General features: G+C 39.5%; 1 protein-coding gene across 1 annotated transcript in view; it reads right to left on the reverse strand.

Annotated features, from left to right (window-relative positions):
- ATSAC1 (Phosphoinositide phosphatase family protein) overlaps positions 1-14,961 on the reverse strand; it is a 39,433-nt gene that overhangs the window by 21,618 nt on the left and 2,854 nt on the right. The gene's annotated exons all lie outside the window — the stretch shown is intronic.

The following is a 14,961-nucleotide window of genomic DNA, read 5'->3' on the forward strand; positions in this document are numbered from 1 at the left end:
CTCTCATACGGTTTCGCTGGAATTGGCAAAAGTGTTGCAACAATTTGTGGATGTGTTTGAAGAGCCACGCGGTATACCCCGCACCAGGACCCAAGATCATCGTATTCCATTGAAGATAGGGAGTGGACCCGTATCGGTGAGGCCTTACGGTATGTCCATTCCCAAAAGAAGAAAATAGAGAGACTTGTGCAAGAGATGGTAGATCAGAAAATCATTCGACCTAGCACAAGCCCTTATTCCTCCTCGGTTCTCTTGGTGAAGAAAAAGATGGTGGATGGCGATTTTGTGTGGACTATCGAGCCTTGAATGATATTAGTGTGAAAGATAAGTTTCCCATTCCCGTCATAGAAGAGCTACTTGATGAGCTCCACAACACTATGTACTTCACAAAGTTAGATTTAAGGTCCGACTACAATCAAGTACGGATGAGCGATCGAGACTCGCTCTTCCTAAATCAATTATGGGAAGAATATTTTCAAAGAAACGGGACTCAACTCCGGTTTAGCACTTCTAATCACCCCAAAATGGATGGACAAACGGAAGTAGTAAATCGGATCCTTGCCTCCTACTTGCGGTGTTTCACTAGCGATCAACCTTCACAATGGGCTGCCTACCTCCTTTGGGTGGAATTTGCATACAATACAAGTTTTCAATCCACCATCGACATCACTCTGTTTGAAGCATTATATGGGTATCCCCCGCCCTCCATCATCTCATACGAGCACGGGAGTGCCCATTCATTGGATGTGGACCGTGAGCTCCAGACCCGTGATGAAATAAGAGTCATCCTCAAGACGAATATTGCTTAAGCACAACAACGGATGAAGCGAATCTATGACAAGGGGCGGTTAGATCGGAACTTCGAAGAGGGTGATTGGGAGTGGCTCAAGCGAGTTCAAAGGGGACAAAAAACACTCTTCGGTCAACCCTACACTAAGCTACTCCCACGGTATTATGGCCCTTTTTGGATTGAGAAGAAGGTTGGCAAAGTGGCCTACCTCCTTGAGTTACCTCCGAAGGTCAAGATCCACCCGGTTTTTCACGTCTCAAGGCTCAAACCATATTATGGGACGCCACCAACAACCATTGAGGTTCCCCAAGAAGATGATGCCCCCCTTCCCACAAAGATCTTGAAAACTAAGAGGATGCAACGGGGAGGTGGGCGGTTTGTAAAGAAGCACCTCGTTGAGTAGGACGGCGAAGGCATAAAGACAGCCAGTTGGATGTGGGAAAATGAACTCTGGAGGGACTACCCAAGGTTTTTGTCTTGAGGGCAAGCAAAGGCGGACGTGTAGTGGGACTTGATACGCGCCCACACGGAGGATCACGCCAACGCCCATGCGTTGGCGCTGAAGGCCAATGGCTAGAAGACCTCGACAGGCACTATAGTCTGCCGGGTTGCATATGCAGGCTTCTCCATCAGAAAAGGCAAGGCAGACCACCTGTCGCAGCCGCGGCAGGGAGCCGATTTTGGCAAGCAGGCACCCAGACCTGGGCGCTTGTGTTCATACCCCCTACAGAGGCTGCAGGGGGGATTAGTTTGACTGAGCACACCGACAGGGTGCTCAGCCTCTTTTGTAACAGCGCCCTTCACAGAAAGGGCCCCTCTCTTGTAGGCTATATAACCATTTTGTGACAAGCCTTAGGGCATCGAAATTTGGAATAGAAATCCCCTGTGTGGGGTTCCCTTCTCCCTCTTCTCCCTTCAGCCCCAGCAGGCGCAAGCCCTGGGCAGGACTCACCTCGTGAGTAGCCAAGGACGTGGTTCTTCCCTTGGTCGGTCGATGGTCGTATGGCTCTCAACCCCGGATTCGCTTCAGCTTCAGCTCCGAGAGTGGCAAGCCACGGCAACGTGTACCTGCCAGCCCCCGCAACAGCTTCGTCCCTCCCCGACGCCGCGCATCGCTCCCACCTCTGCACCAGAGGCATTCTCGCGCGCGCACGGAACGTGCCGCGAGGAGAACCTCCCTAACATCGGCGCAGACACCCTCGCCTCGCCCCTCTACGCATGCCCCGGGCCCCCATAAGGAGAACCTCCCCAGCTTCGGCATTCACCGCGCAAGAGGAAGACCACCAACGTCTTCCATCACCAGGTCGAAAAGCCTCCCTTTCTAAGGCAGGCCCTCGCAGATCAATGCCCCCAACGCGCGAGGCGCGCACGTCTCTCCCAAAACCCGCTCTTCGGTGATTCAAGGTGTGATAGCCTCCCTCTTATCCGCCCTCATCCTCGTCGTGCACAGTGTTAAATTGTAATTCATAAGACAATGTATTTTATATATATATTATATATATATAAGAAGATACATATATATGTACATGTATCCATCTACTTATATATATAATATATATTTCTTTAGTTATAGGGGTATTTTAGTCATTTCTATGTTTTACACATTCATGTTTTTTAATATGATTGTAATTCCTCCTTTTTATTTTTTTCTTATTTTTATAATTTTTTTCATTTCTTATTTTTGTTCTTTTATGTAATATTTTTGTACACAGTCAGTGGCTGGCTGACTTTGTACGGTGTACAATAGTCAGCCACTGACTCTTGTACACAGTTTAAAAGGTAGACGTTGGGCTAATTCCCAACGTATCTAATAAGAGTCGTTCCCAACGTCTCCTTAAGTGCTTATAAATAAAGGCTATGTGAGTCCATTAAAGGAACGTATTACAGTAAGGAGTCTCCTTAAGCTTATAAACAGTGTGCATTTATTGCACTTCTTTTGTGGTGTAAAGCTTATAAACATTGTGCATTTATTGCACTTCTTTTGTTGTGTAAAGCTTATAAACACCGTGCATTTATTTTGTATCTTGAGTATTTAAAGTATCAAGTTATTTGAAAACTTGATTGTTTGCAAGGATTATTCACATGGTATCAAAGCAAGGTTGGAGAAAGAAAGATGGTGTGGATTCTCACTTTTTTCGATGCCTCAAAAAGCATGCCTTCGAATTTTTGGTGATTGGAGTGGATCCTCTTGTTCATCCAAAATTTTAGAAGACTCTTCTATCAAGAAAGGTCTAAAAATCCTTTGTGGTACGTATTCTTTTTCATCATCTCTCCTCTCCAATGGGTGAAAAGGACTCATTTTTCTCTCGGTTTCAAACTCAATGGAACCAACTATCGCGTTTGAGCCGAAAACATGGAGGCTCATATTAAAGGGAAAGGACTTTGGCGCTATTTCTAAGGCTTGATTCCTGAACCGAAGCCAAAGATAACCTTGATGGAGAAAGGAGAAATAAAAATCCTTGAAGGCGAAAAAAGAGCCAAGGCTCTTGAAGACTACACCAAAAAGCATGAAGAATGGGAGATGAGAAATTTTAAAATCCTCTCATGGATTTTCTCATCCGTAGAAACAAGAATTAACGTCAATATTATCAAGTTTAAAAAGGCTTCTCAAGCGTGGGAGTACCTTGAGAAGATATACATCTCTAGGGACTTATCCCATAAATATTACCTCCAAAAGAGGGCGCTAACTCTTCATCAAGGAGAGATGACTATAAGGGAGTATTTTGCCGAACACTTTTCTATTTGGGATGAGTTTGCTATGCTCGAACCCAAGTGGAGTGGAGAAGCCATAGAGCTTCATCATAAACAATTGGAAGAAGATAGATTTTTTAATTTTTTGAATGGGCTTAGGCCTGAATTCGAACAAATCCGATCTTCTCTTTTATTTGTCTTCACTTCCCCCTCTCTTAAAGATGTAATTACTAAACTAAGTGGGAAAGAGACTCGTATGGGTATAAGCAAGAACAACCCAAGTGTTCTAGCTAACAAATGTTGGATACAGGATCGCCAGTCCGAGAGATTGATTGGGGAAAGCACTAGGAAGGGCAATCTATACTATGTCGATTCCCTCAAATTCCAAAGAACCCGTTTTGTAATGTTATCCAACAAAAGGATATTAATGTGTGGCACAAGAGACTTGGACATCCAAATATTGCAAAAATTTCTCATTTACCTTTTGTTAAAAGTCTATGTAAAAGAGATCATTTGTAACGACTGTATTCTTGGGAAAATGAAAAAATTTGCTTTTTTGTCAAAGATCTATGTTTACAACAAGACCTTTTGAAATTATCCATTCGGATGTACGGGAACCGGCACACGTCCTATCAAAATGAGGCTTTGCATATTATGTCATTTTTGTTGACGACTACACGAGATATTGTTAAATCAATTTAATAGGAATCTAAAAAATTTTAGAACTGACTCTGGTGGAGAATACCTTTCAAGTGAATTCAAAAATTATCTTGAAAGTCATGATATTCTTCACCAAAGATCTTGTCCGAAAACCCTCAACAAAATGGATTAGCCGAAATGAAGCATAGACATATAATAGAGACAACTCGAAGATTACTTGTTTCTCAAAACATCCCAAAAGGTTTTTGGGTTGAAGCGGCTTTAGCATCTGTCTATCTGATAAATCGGATACCTTCTAAAAACTTGAACAATATCTCGCCTTTTGAAAAATTGTATACCAAAGAACCCGACTATAGTCGGTTGAGAATTTTCGGTTGTAAATGCTTTGTTCTTACTGACAAGAACGACAAGCTTTCACCAAAAATCATTGCATGCGCTTTTCTTGGATATTCCGAAACCCAAAAAAGGTTTCGTTGTTATGATATTAAGAATGACAAGCTATATGCTTCCAGAAATGTGAGTTTTCTAGAAAATGTTAATGGTTTTGAAAGGAGTGAACCCTTTGAAGAAAACATGGATTACTCTTTTTTATTTGAAATGTTAGCACATGATGATGATAGTGACGATTTCATTCATAATGACGTCAATGATAAAGAAGATGGCTCTTCCCATCCACCTATCTCCCAACATAGAAATGAAGGAGCATTGAGAGATCCTATAACATATACTCATAGAGATAGAAACAGTTTTAGGAGTCCAATTGAAAAAATTAGTGAACCTAGTGGGTCCAATTCAACAAATGATGAAAACCTACAAAGAACTGAGTGAAGTAGAAAGATGCCTTCTAAGTTTATTTCATATGATTCGTTTACTCCTAAACATAGAGCCTACCTTAGCGCCATTCATTCTTATATAAAACACAGAAAGTTCGAAGAAGCAAAAAAGAATGATGAATGGTTGAAAGCAATGGAATGTGAGCTTTCAGCTCTCAACAGGGCAAAGACTTAGGAGTTCCAAGATCTTCCTAAGGGTAAGAAAGCAATAGGGTGTAGATGGGTATTTAAGGTAAAAACTAAGAGCGATGGATCTCTTGAGAGATATAAGGCTCGATTAGTTGCAAATGAATATAGTCAAGAATACGAGATTGACTATGAAGAAACTTTTGCCCAAAACACGAAGACAACATGATGTTATTGTAAAATTGTCTATGAAGAGACAATACTCATACAAGCACAAATACTCTATAAAAGAAGTGCACGAAAGCACTCTCACAATACTTGAACAAAATATGCAAAAAGCATATAAATAATAAACATGCAATAATGCATGTATTTCATAAATAAAAGCAAATGCTTGAGACTCTCAAGCTTAAAGAATTACAAGGGGGAACACCCCTATTTATACAAGAAATGAGAGGTGCAAGGGGGCTCCCCAAAGGAGTCGTTGGGGAGCTCCCAACGGTCACAATTGTGACCGTTGGGGGCTCCCCAACGACTCTATTGGGGAGACCCCCAAGGCACCTTTTTGTAATTAAAAAAAGGAAAAACATAAAAAATAAAAGAAATTAAAAATAAAGAAAAAAGGTACAACATATTCCAAATGGAATATGCGCAAAATGTAAAAGAACAAAAATACCCTTTTCGGGTAAAAAGGAAAAAATATATAAATATATATACTTATATATAGAGATACGTATACATATAACATATGTATATAAGTATATATATTTATACTTACAATAAGGTTTTTGAGTATACATTTTAACACCCCCCCTCAAACTTACAGTGTGATAACCGCAAGTTTGTCAAGAAGGAACTGAAATCTAGGCGAACAAAGTGCTTTTGTGAAGAAGTCTGCAAGTTGATACTCAGACGTCACGTATGGTAGATCAATGACCTTCTTCAAGTATTCTTCCCTGACATAATGGCAGTCCATCTCTATATGCTTTGTTCGCTCGTGAAATGTGTAGTTCTTGGCAATGTAGATTGCACTTTTATTGTCACAGCAAAGCTTTGTTGGTTCTTTGACAACTACTCTCATATCTTCCAAAAGACGTCTAATCCATACTATTTCCATGGTAGTAGATGTCATGGCTCTGTATTCGACTTTAGTGGATGATAAGGAGACCTTCTGTTGCTTTTTACAACGCCATGAGATCAAAGATTCTCCTAAGAAAATACAAAAACCAGTGGTGGAGTGACGGTTACTAGGGTCACCTCCCCAATCTGAGTCAGTATAAGCAAGCAATTTCAATTCAGAAGAAGAGGATAGGAATACTCCCTTATTTACCGTTCCCTTCAAATATCTGATGATGCGAAGCACAGCACTCATATGAACGGTTGTAGGAGCATGTTGAAACTGGCTGGCTATGTGTATAGCATGGGACAAATCGGGTCGAGTAATGCTGAGATACATTAAAGAACCTACCAACTGTCTGTAAGGAGTAGGATCGATTAGAGGAACACCGTCGTCAATCTTCATTTTTGCTCCCACGACTTCAGGGGTTTCGCATACTTTGTCATCAGAGATTCCTGATCTGTCAATAATCTCACAAGCAAGCTTAGACTGGGATAAAAAATAACCACGTTGCGAATAGGCAACCTCAATTCCAAGAAAATATGTCAGAAAACCCAAGTCTGACATCTCAAATTTTGAAGTCAAGACGGACTTAATACCCTTGACTCCTTGAACATCATCACCTGTAATTAACATGTCATCAACATATAGTAATAATATTACAATTCCTGCCTTAGATTTTCTAGTAAATAGAGCAGTGTCAGTATAACAGGAGGAGAAACCATTTTCCAGCATTACACTGGTAAATCTGTCATACCAGGCTTTGGGGGCTTGTTTCAAACCATAAAGGACCTTTCGAAGACGAAGGACTTTATCTTTAGGGATCTTCATGCCTGGTGGAGCATCTATATACACTTCTTCATTAAGATCACCATTTAAAAAGGCATTTTTTACATCCATTTGAAAGATATTTCAATTTTTAATAGATGCAATAGTGATAAGACATCTAACTGTAACCATTCGTGCTACAGGAGCAAAAGTTTCTTCATAATCAATTCCATACTCTTGCCCATACCCTTTTGCAACTAAGCGAGCCCTATACCTTTCAAGGGATCCGTCGCTCTTAGTTTTAATCTTAAAAACCCATCGAGAGCCTATAGTTTTCTTTCCTATGGGTAGAGTTTGGAAATCCCAAGTTTCAGCCTTTTTAAGAGCATTAAGTTCATTTTGCATAGCTTCTTGCCATTCTATACATTTTTTTGCTTCTTCAAAATTTCTTGGTTCAAAATAAGAGTGAATGGCACTAAGACAAGCCCTATATCGGGGTGAGAAGGAATCAAAGGAGACAAAATGAGTGGGAGGTCTCCTATTCCTCTCCGATCTTCGGTGATCGAGAACAGGAACAAGTTCACTATATTGATCTATAGCACTTCTAAAGGTGTCTTGGTTTCTACGAGAGTATGTTATAGGATCACTTGAAATCCTGCCTTCTTGTTGGTTATGCTCTTCGACATTACTTTCAATGTTCTCATCATGGTTTGATGATACATCATCATCACTAGATGTATCATCATTACTAGATAATAAGTCAAAAAGGAAGGAATAATCAAAATTTTCTTGTTGAGAAACATTTTTTTCAAATCCACTTTCATTTTCCAAAAAAGTTACATTTCTAGAGACATATAACTTATCTTCTCGAGGATTATAGCATCGAAATCTCTTTTGAGTTTCAGAATATCCAAGAAAAGCGCAGGGAATAGCCTTGGGAGATAGTTTGTCATTCTTATCTGTAAGTATGAAACACTTACACCCGAAGACTCGTAACCTATTATAATCCGGTTCGAGTTTATATAAAATCTTAAAAGGAGATATTTTCCCTAATATTCTAGAAGGCAAGCGATTTATCAGATAAACAGAAGCAAGAGCTGCTTCAACCCAAAAATTTTTAGGGATGTTTTGGGAAATAAGAAGAGTTCTAGTGGTCTCAATGATATGCCTATGTTTTCTTTCGGCCAACCCATTCTGTTGTGGGGTTTTAGGACAAGATCTTTGGTGAATGATTCCTTGATCTTCAAGATATATTTTAAATTGGTTGGAGAGATATTCTCCTCCAGAATCACTTCTAAAAATCTTTATGTTACTATTAAATTGATTCTTGATCATTGAATGGAAAGTTCTAAAGCACGAAAAGACTTCATGTTTGAATTTAAGAAAAAAGATCCATGAATATCTAGAGAAATCATCCACAAAAATAACATAATAAGAAAAGCCTCCTTTTGAGACTACAGGTGCGGGTCCCCAAACATCAGAATGAACAATTTCAAAGGGTTTTGATGAGATTATAGTTCTTTGCTCAAAAGGTAAACTTTGCATTTTTCTGAGAATACAGTCATTACAAGAAAAAGAACTTTTACATAGGTCCTTTGCAAAATGTAAATAAGATAACTTGGTGATATTAGGATGACCAAGTCTTTTGTGCCACACATTTATATCTTTGTTTCGGGCAACATTACAAAAAGATTTTGGAACTTGAAGAGATTCCATATAGTATAAATCGCCTTTTCTAAAGCCTTCCCAAATCAATTTCTCGGACAGGCGATCCTGTATTAAACATTTATCACATGAAAATTTAATATCACAACCATGGTCCGAGAGTTGAGAAACAGAGAGAAGATTTAAGTTAAGTTTAGGTATAAATCTAATTTTAGGAATAAAAAAATCTTGAGTTTCAAAATTGCCTATTCCTTTAATTTCAAGAGAGGTTCCATCCGCAGTGGAAACAAAGGATGGAGAAACATTTTTTGAATAATCGGAAAGTGAAAACATGTTTGGGGACATATGAAAAGATGCACCTGAGTCCAAAAGCCAAGAGACTTTACCTGGAATGGAAGAAGTAGATACGGCGGCACCGGATGTAGCTCCCTTGAGAAGAGGTTGAAGAGCTTCCATTATTTGGTTCAACGAGAGTGACTCACTTGATGATGCATCTTCCTTTTGTGGTGCACCGGTGGTGGCCATAGCTAGAAGCTTCTTCCATTTGGGACATACGGGCTTGATATGCCCCGGTTCTTTACAAAAATGACATATAGTCTTGCTATAGTTTCTCTTTCCTCTTTGTCCACTATCTCCTCCTTGATTTTGGAATTTAAAATGAGGGGGACGATAGGTCTTTACATTATTTCCGGGTCTTGATACGGCATTAACCTCATTGTTTTCTTCATGATTACAAGGAACCATAAGAACACTTGGTCCTTGTTTGCATAAACTCATACGAGTCTCCTCACCACTTAATTTGGTGAGAACATCTTCAAGAGAGGGAGGAGAAAATGAGGATAGAAGTGATGACCTTATTTGCTCAAATTCCGGTCTCAACCCATTCAAAAAATTGAAGAAACGATCTTCTTCAAGTTGCTTGTGGCGAAGTTCAATTGCCTCTCCACTCCATTTTGGTTCGAGCATAGAGAGCTCATCCCAAATAGAGGAAAGATCGGCAAAATATTCCCTAATCGACATTTCACCTTGAGTAAGGGAGAGGGCCTTCTTTTGAAGGTAATACTTATGGGATAGATCTCTTGATGTATACATTTTCTCGAGATAATGCCAAGCTTCCGATGCTTTTTTGAATTTGATAATGTTGGCATTAATCTTTGTTTCGACGGATGCGAAGAACCAAGAAAGAATCTTGAAGTTCTTCATTTCCCATTCGTCGTGTTTCTTGGAGTATTCCTCAAGAGCTTTGATTCTTTCCTCTCCCTCAAGAATCTTGATTTCGCTTCCGTCCGCTACGGTTATCTTGGGTTCCGGTTCCGGAATCGTTCCTTGCACATAACCCAACAATCCTTTTTCCTTTTATGTGGGCCTCCATATTCCCGGCCCAAATATGATAGTTGGACCCATTCAACTTGAAGCCAAGGGCAAAATGAGACTCTTTCTCACCCATTAAGGCGTAAAGAGAAGGAGAAAAAAGACGTACCAATACAATGTTTCAACTTCTACTTTGCACAAGATCCTTCTAAAATATTTGAGAAGCAAGATCCACCACTTCAATCTCTAAAAATCCGAAGGCACGGTTTTCGAGGCACTCGAACAAAAGAGGATCCCACGATCTTCAATCACCAACCGAGCTCTGATGCCATGTAAAATTGTCTATGAAGAGACAATACCCATACAAGCACAAATACTCTATAAAAGAAGTGCATGAAAGCACTCTCACAATACTTGAACAAAATATGCAAAAAGATATAAATAATAAACATGCAATAATGCATGTATTTCATAAATAAAAGCAAATGCTTGAGACTCTCAAGCTTAAAGAATTACAAGGGGGAACACCCCTATTTATACAAGAAATAAGAGGTGCAAGGGGGCTCCCCAAAGGAGTCGTTGGGGAGCTCCCAACGGTCACAATTGTGACCGTTGGGGGCTCCCCAACGACTCTATTGGGGAGACCCCCAAGGCACCTTTTTGTAATTACAAAAAGGAAAAACATAAAAAATAAAAGAAATTAAAAATAAAGAAAAAAGGTACAACATATTCCAAATGGAATATGCGCAAAATATAAAAGGACAAAAATACCCTTTTCGAGTAAAAAGGAAAAAATGTATAAATATATATACTTATATATAGAGATACGTATACATATAACATATGTATACGTATCTCTATGTATATAAGTATATATATTTATACTTACAATAAGGTTTTTGAGTATACATTTTAACAGCTATCTGGGTGATTATAGATCGACTCACAAAATCAGCTTATTTTCTACCCATAAGGATCGCTCAATCTCTCGAGAGCTTAGCAAATCTATATATTCGAGAGGTTGTTCGCTTACATGAAGTACTTGTCTCAATTATATCAGATCGTGACCCACGGTTCACTTCTCGGTTTTAGGGTCAGTTACAGCAGGCATTGGGTACAAAGTTGAAGCTGAGTACGGCCTTTCATCCCCAAACCGACGGCCAATCGGAAATAACTATCCAGACGCTCGAAGATATGTTACAAGCATGTATGCTGGACTGGAAGGGTGAATGGGATAAGCATGTGGTTTTAGCAGAATATGCTTATAATAATAGTTATCATGCAAGCATCGGCATGGCTCCTTTTAAGGCTCTTTATGGAAGACCTTGCAGATCACCGATTTATTGGGATGCGGTTGGTGAACGCTCTTTAGAATCACCAATCGTACTACAACATTACACTCAGCAGGTCAAGATGATCAGAGACAGATTGCTAATAGCTCAAAGTCGTCAGACGAGCTATGCGGACCTGAGGCGCAGAGAACTCATTTTTGGTGTGGGGGGTCGAGTTTTTGTGAAAATATCACCCAACAAAAGTGTGTTTCGATTTGGTAAGAAAGGAAAACTAAGCCCCAGATTCGTGGGACCATTCGAGATTCTAGAACGGATTGGAGAGACGGCTTATCGAGTAGCTTTACTTCTCCAATATGCTCAGGATACATAACGTGTTTCACGTCTCGATGTTGAGAAAGTATCTGCAAGATTTGTCTCATGTCATTCAATATGAGGATGTGGATATACGAGAAAACTTGACAATGGAAGAAAAGCCCGTGGAAATATTGGAGCGAAGCGATCGTGTCTTACGATCTAAGACCATTCCTTTTGTCAAGGTGAGATGGCAACATCATAGCATCGATGAAAGCACATGGGAGCCTAAGGTTGATATGCGGAAAAAGTACCCCAATCTTTTCGAGTAATCTCTTACAGGTAAATTTCGAGGAGGAAATTTTTTTCCTGGGAGAGGATGTAATATCTACAAATTTTAAGATTTGGGTTTGGGATCCGTTACCCGGATCTACAAGAAATCTATAAAAAGGGGTATTAAAAGTATATAGAAAATACTGAAACTATTTAAGAAAATAGTTATAATTTAAATATATATACATATAGTAAAAATAATATGTATTTTGTTGGGTCGAATCCACAATTGGACCCAAATGGATCCAATTGTGGATCCACCACTCACTGCTGACCCGGATTCACACTAGGGTGGATCCGGCATCGCGGGTCGCGGGGTTCGGACCCGGACCCGATCGCAGGTTATTAAAAACCTTGCATACAAGAATCGTACCTAGGGCACAATTCTTGCCAAGCTCAAGAAGGGAGGGGAGTTACAGAGGGTCGTAAATAACTCCCTCCGCCTTTCGCGGAGGGAGGGAGGGCCTTGGATCGATAAAGAGGGGGTGGAGGGAAGCTTTACCCTTCACTCTGCTCTTGCTCTCTCTCTCACGCTCGACCCTCTCTGACGATCTTGCGCACACCAGCGGGAGCACCAACGTCGGAAAGCTCCAACCACCTGCTGCATCAGTCGCCAGCCACCTCCTCCTCCAATCGTCGGAAAAAGGTAGGATTTTGTCTATGTTTTTGTTGGGAGTGGACTGAATCCATCTGTGGTTGGGTCGGTCAAGAGGAATCCCGATTCTTTTCTCATGATCTGAACATTACAATGTATTTCTTGGCTGCCGGAAACCCAACTCTGTGAGTCGGGGTTTTTAGTAGTTGTGACATCGATTTGGGGGTTCCTTGCCTAACCCTAACCCAGAAACCCCAAATCTGTTCAGAATTGGGGGGTTTGGCTGAAACAATGGGTAATTTCACCCGGGAGAAAAAAAAAGATAACCCCGAATTTGGGGGTTATCGATCTTCGAATTTATAACCCAGATCGGGGAGGAAGCTTTTCGGCTGAAGTATTGGAACCCCAGGTTTGGGGATTTCGGTTGGCAGAGTCAAAAGATTTAATTCGGTTAGGAATTATGGGGTTTTAACTTTTAACATTAAAAGAAAGTAGGAAAGATCATATTCTCACCATATATCTATGTTATTCCAAAAAAAAATTTATTCGATTAAGGCATGGGGTTTCTTTATTTTAAATTTGTATAAGAAGTGACATGTATAACCTGATTTAGGCATATTATACGATGTGCATCATGTTTTCAGATAGATTATGATGTTGTGGGATTATAAATTTCATATGATTTTCGTAATGTAAAGTTGTTTGCATGATTATTATTTGACAGTTATGTTGTAGATTGTCATCCAATCCGATTACCTATGATTTTGTTCTTTGAACTGTGATTACATTTGATTTCTATGAAATTTTGTGTTCTGTCATCAAACCAGAATTTATATTATTATAAAGACTATACAACAGTGTGCTGACTATATCAAATATATTCCTATGGTGGTTTATTAACTGATATCAAGCCTGAATACATATGTTTTCGTTACCTGTTATCAAACTTGATTTCGATTCATTTTCTTAGTTATTATTGATTAGGCTACAATGTACCATAAACTGCTCAGCAACATATACTGTTACTGTTATCATTGATTAGGTTGCAATGTATCATATATTGCTCAACAACAGCCTGTTTAGAAACAGATTAAGTGTTCCTGGGATTTACTATTTAACTGTGCATAAAACTGATATGTGTATAAACTGGTTATAACACTACTATAATTACATGGTATTATTCCCAAATGAATCATTTGGGTTTACATAACACATAGGTACCCGATGCAGGTATTTAAGGCTGATAAATTGTGTACAATGGAAATTAGACATGACAAGAAATCTTAAACTAAATGGTTGTGTGCTTGACTGGCTTAAAGGCACTGGAGCACTCTAAGTGGGATATGAAATCCATATGAAAAGGTTTGGTATTTGGGTTATAAACCTTGGTAAAAAGGGGTTAAGGTTGGGAATATACTACTACGATATCAGGAGGAAGTTGGGAAAATACCCTGTAATTCGGAAACGTAATTAAATAATAAAACCAACCCACTCAGTTTTGGGGCTTACCTTGGAGAGGGTAGGTAGTATAAAACTTCGAGGACTTGTGTTTTGGTTTTCGAGCGTAAAGCGGCTCGTTGGTCCCCCATCCTTGGAGTCAGAGGATCCGGACTACCTATGTGTCCTAGGTGGTAGTCCCACGTCTTTTGCAGAAGTTAAGGATGTATCCTGTTTTTTTTTTTAGTTGAGCCCTTGGGAGGTTCTTCTAGGCTACTGATCGCTCCCTTGGGATTACAGTCTCAGTTAGAACGTTCGGGTTAATAAAATACTCTTAAATAATATACCCCCGAACGTTTTCTTCTGTGATGGTTGCCGGAGCCCGTGTGTACCAGCGGAATAAGATAATTTAAACACAATTTTAGAACAGTTAGGTAGCACAATGAATAGAGTTAGTAAGGAGACAGTTTCATATTCTTTCAGTATGATTATACTTTAGTTTTGTACTAGATTTAATTAATGAAATGTGTAAAGGTTAGAAATGAATTAACTGATAATGTTGTTTATTCACTATGATTGCTTTTGACTATGCTACATACTGGCACTTGACACCCACATCACATACTAGATTCATGATATACTTGCATTAAAAGTTACAGTTTCCTGCTTAGACTGGTTGTAGTCTAATTCCTATACTTCTATTTTTTTTTTTTTTTCAAAACATGAGTAGTCATCACAAGTGGCTACAAGGAAGGCGTCGACTATCGGTTTGATCTACTGGTTCCCGGGCTGTTCTGTTGTAGACTTTCCTTTTCTTTGATCCGTAGAATGTAATATTCATTTGTAGGACTCTGATGAAATAAATAAAGTGAAGTGTGTTTGGTTATCCTTTTCCTGTATTGTTCCGATCACTTAACCATGAGTTGTGAAATGATTTCCGCTGCAAAAAAAAATCCTCATATTTTTGGGTTAAGTTTTCGGGGCGTTACAGCTATTGTAGCATTCAAGCACACTCTCTACCAGGTAAATAATGATGATGAAATATGACAGAA

The sequence above is a fragment of the Nuphar pumila genome, chromosome 14, assembly GCF_984573655.1.
Source record: "Nuphar pumila chromosome 14, dmNupPumi1.hap1.1, whole genome shotgun sequence".
NCBI lineage: Eukaryota > Viridiplantae > Streptophyta > Magnoliopsida > Nymphaeales > Nymphaeaceae > Nuphar > Nuphar pumila.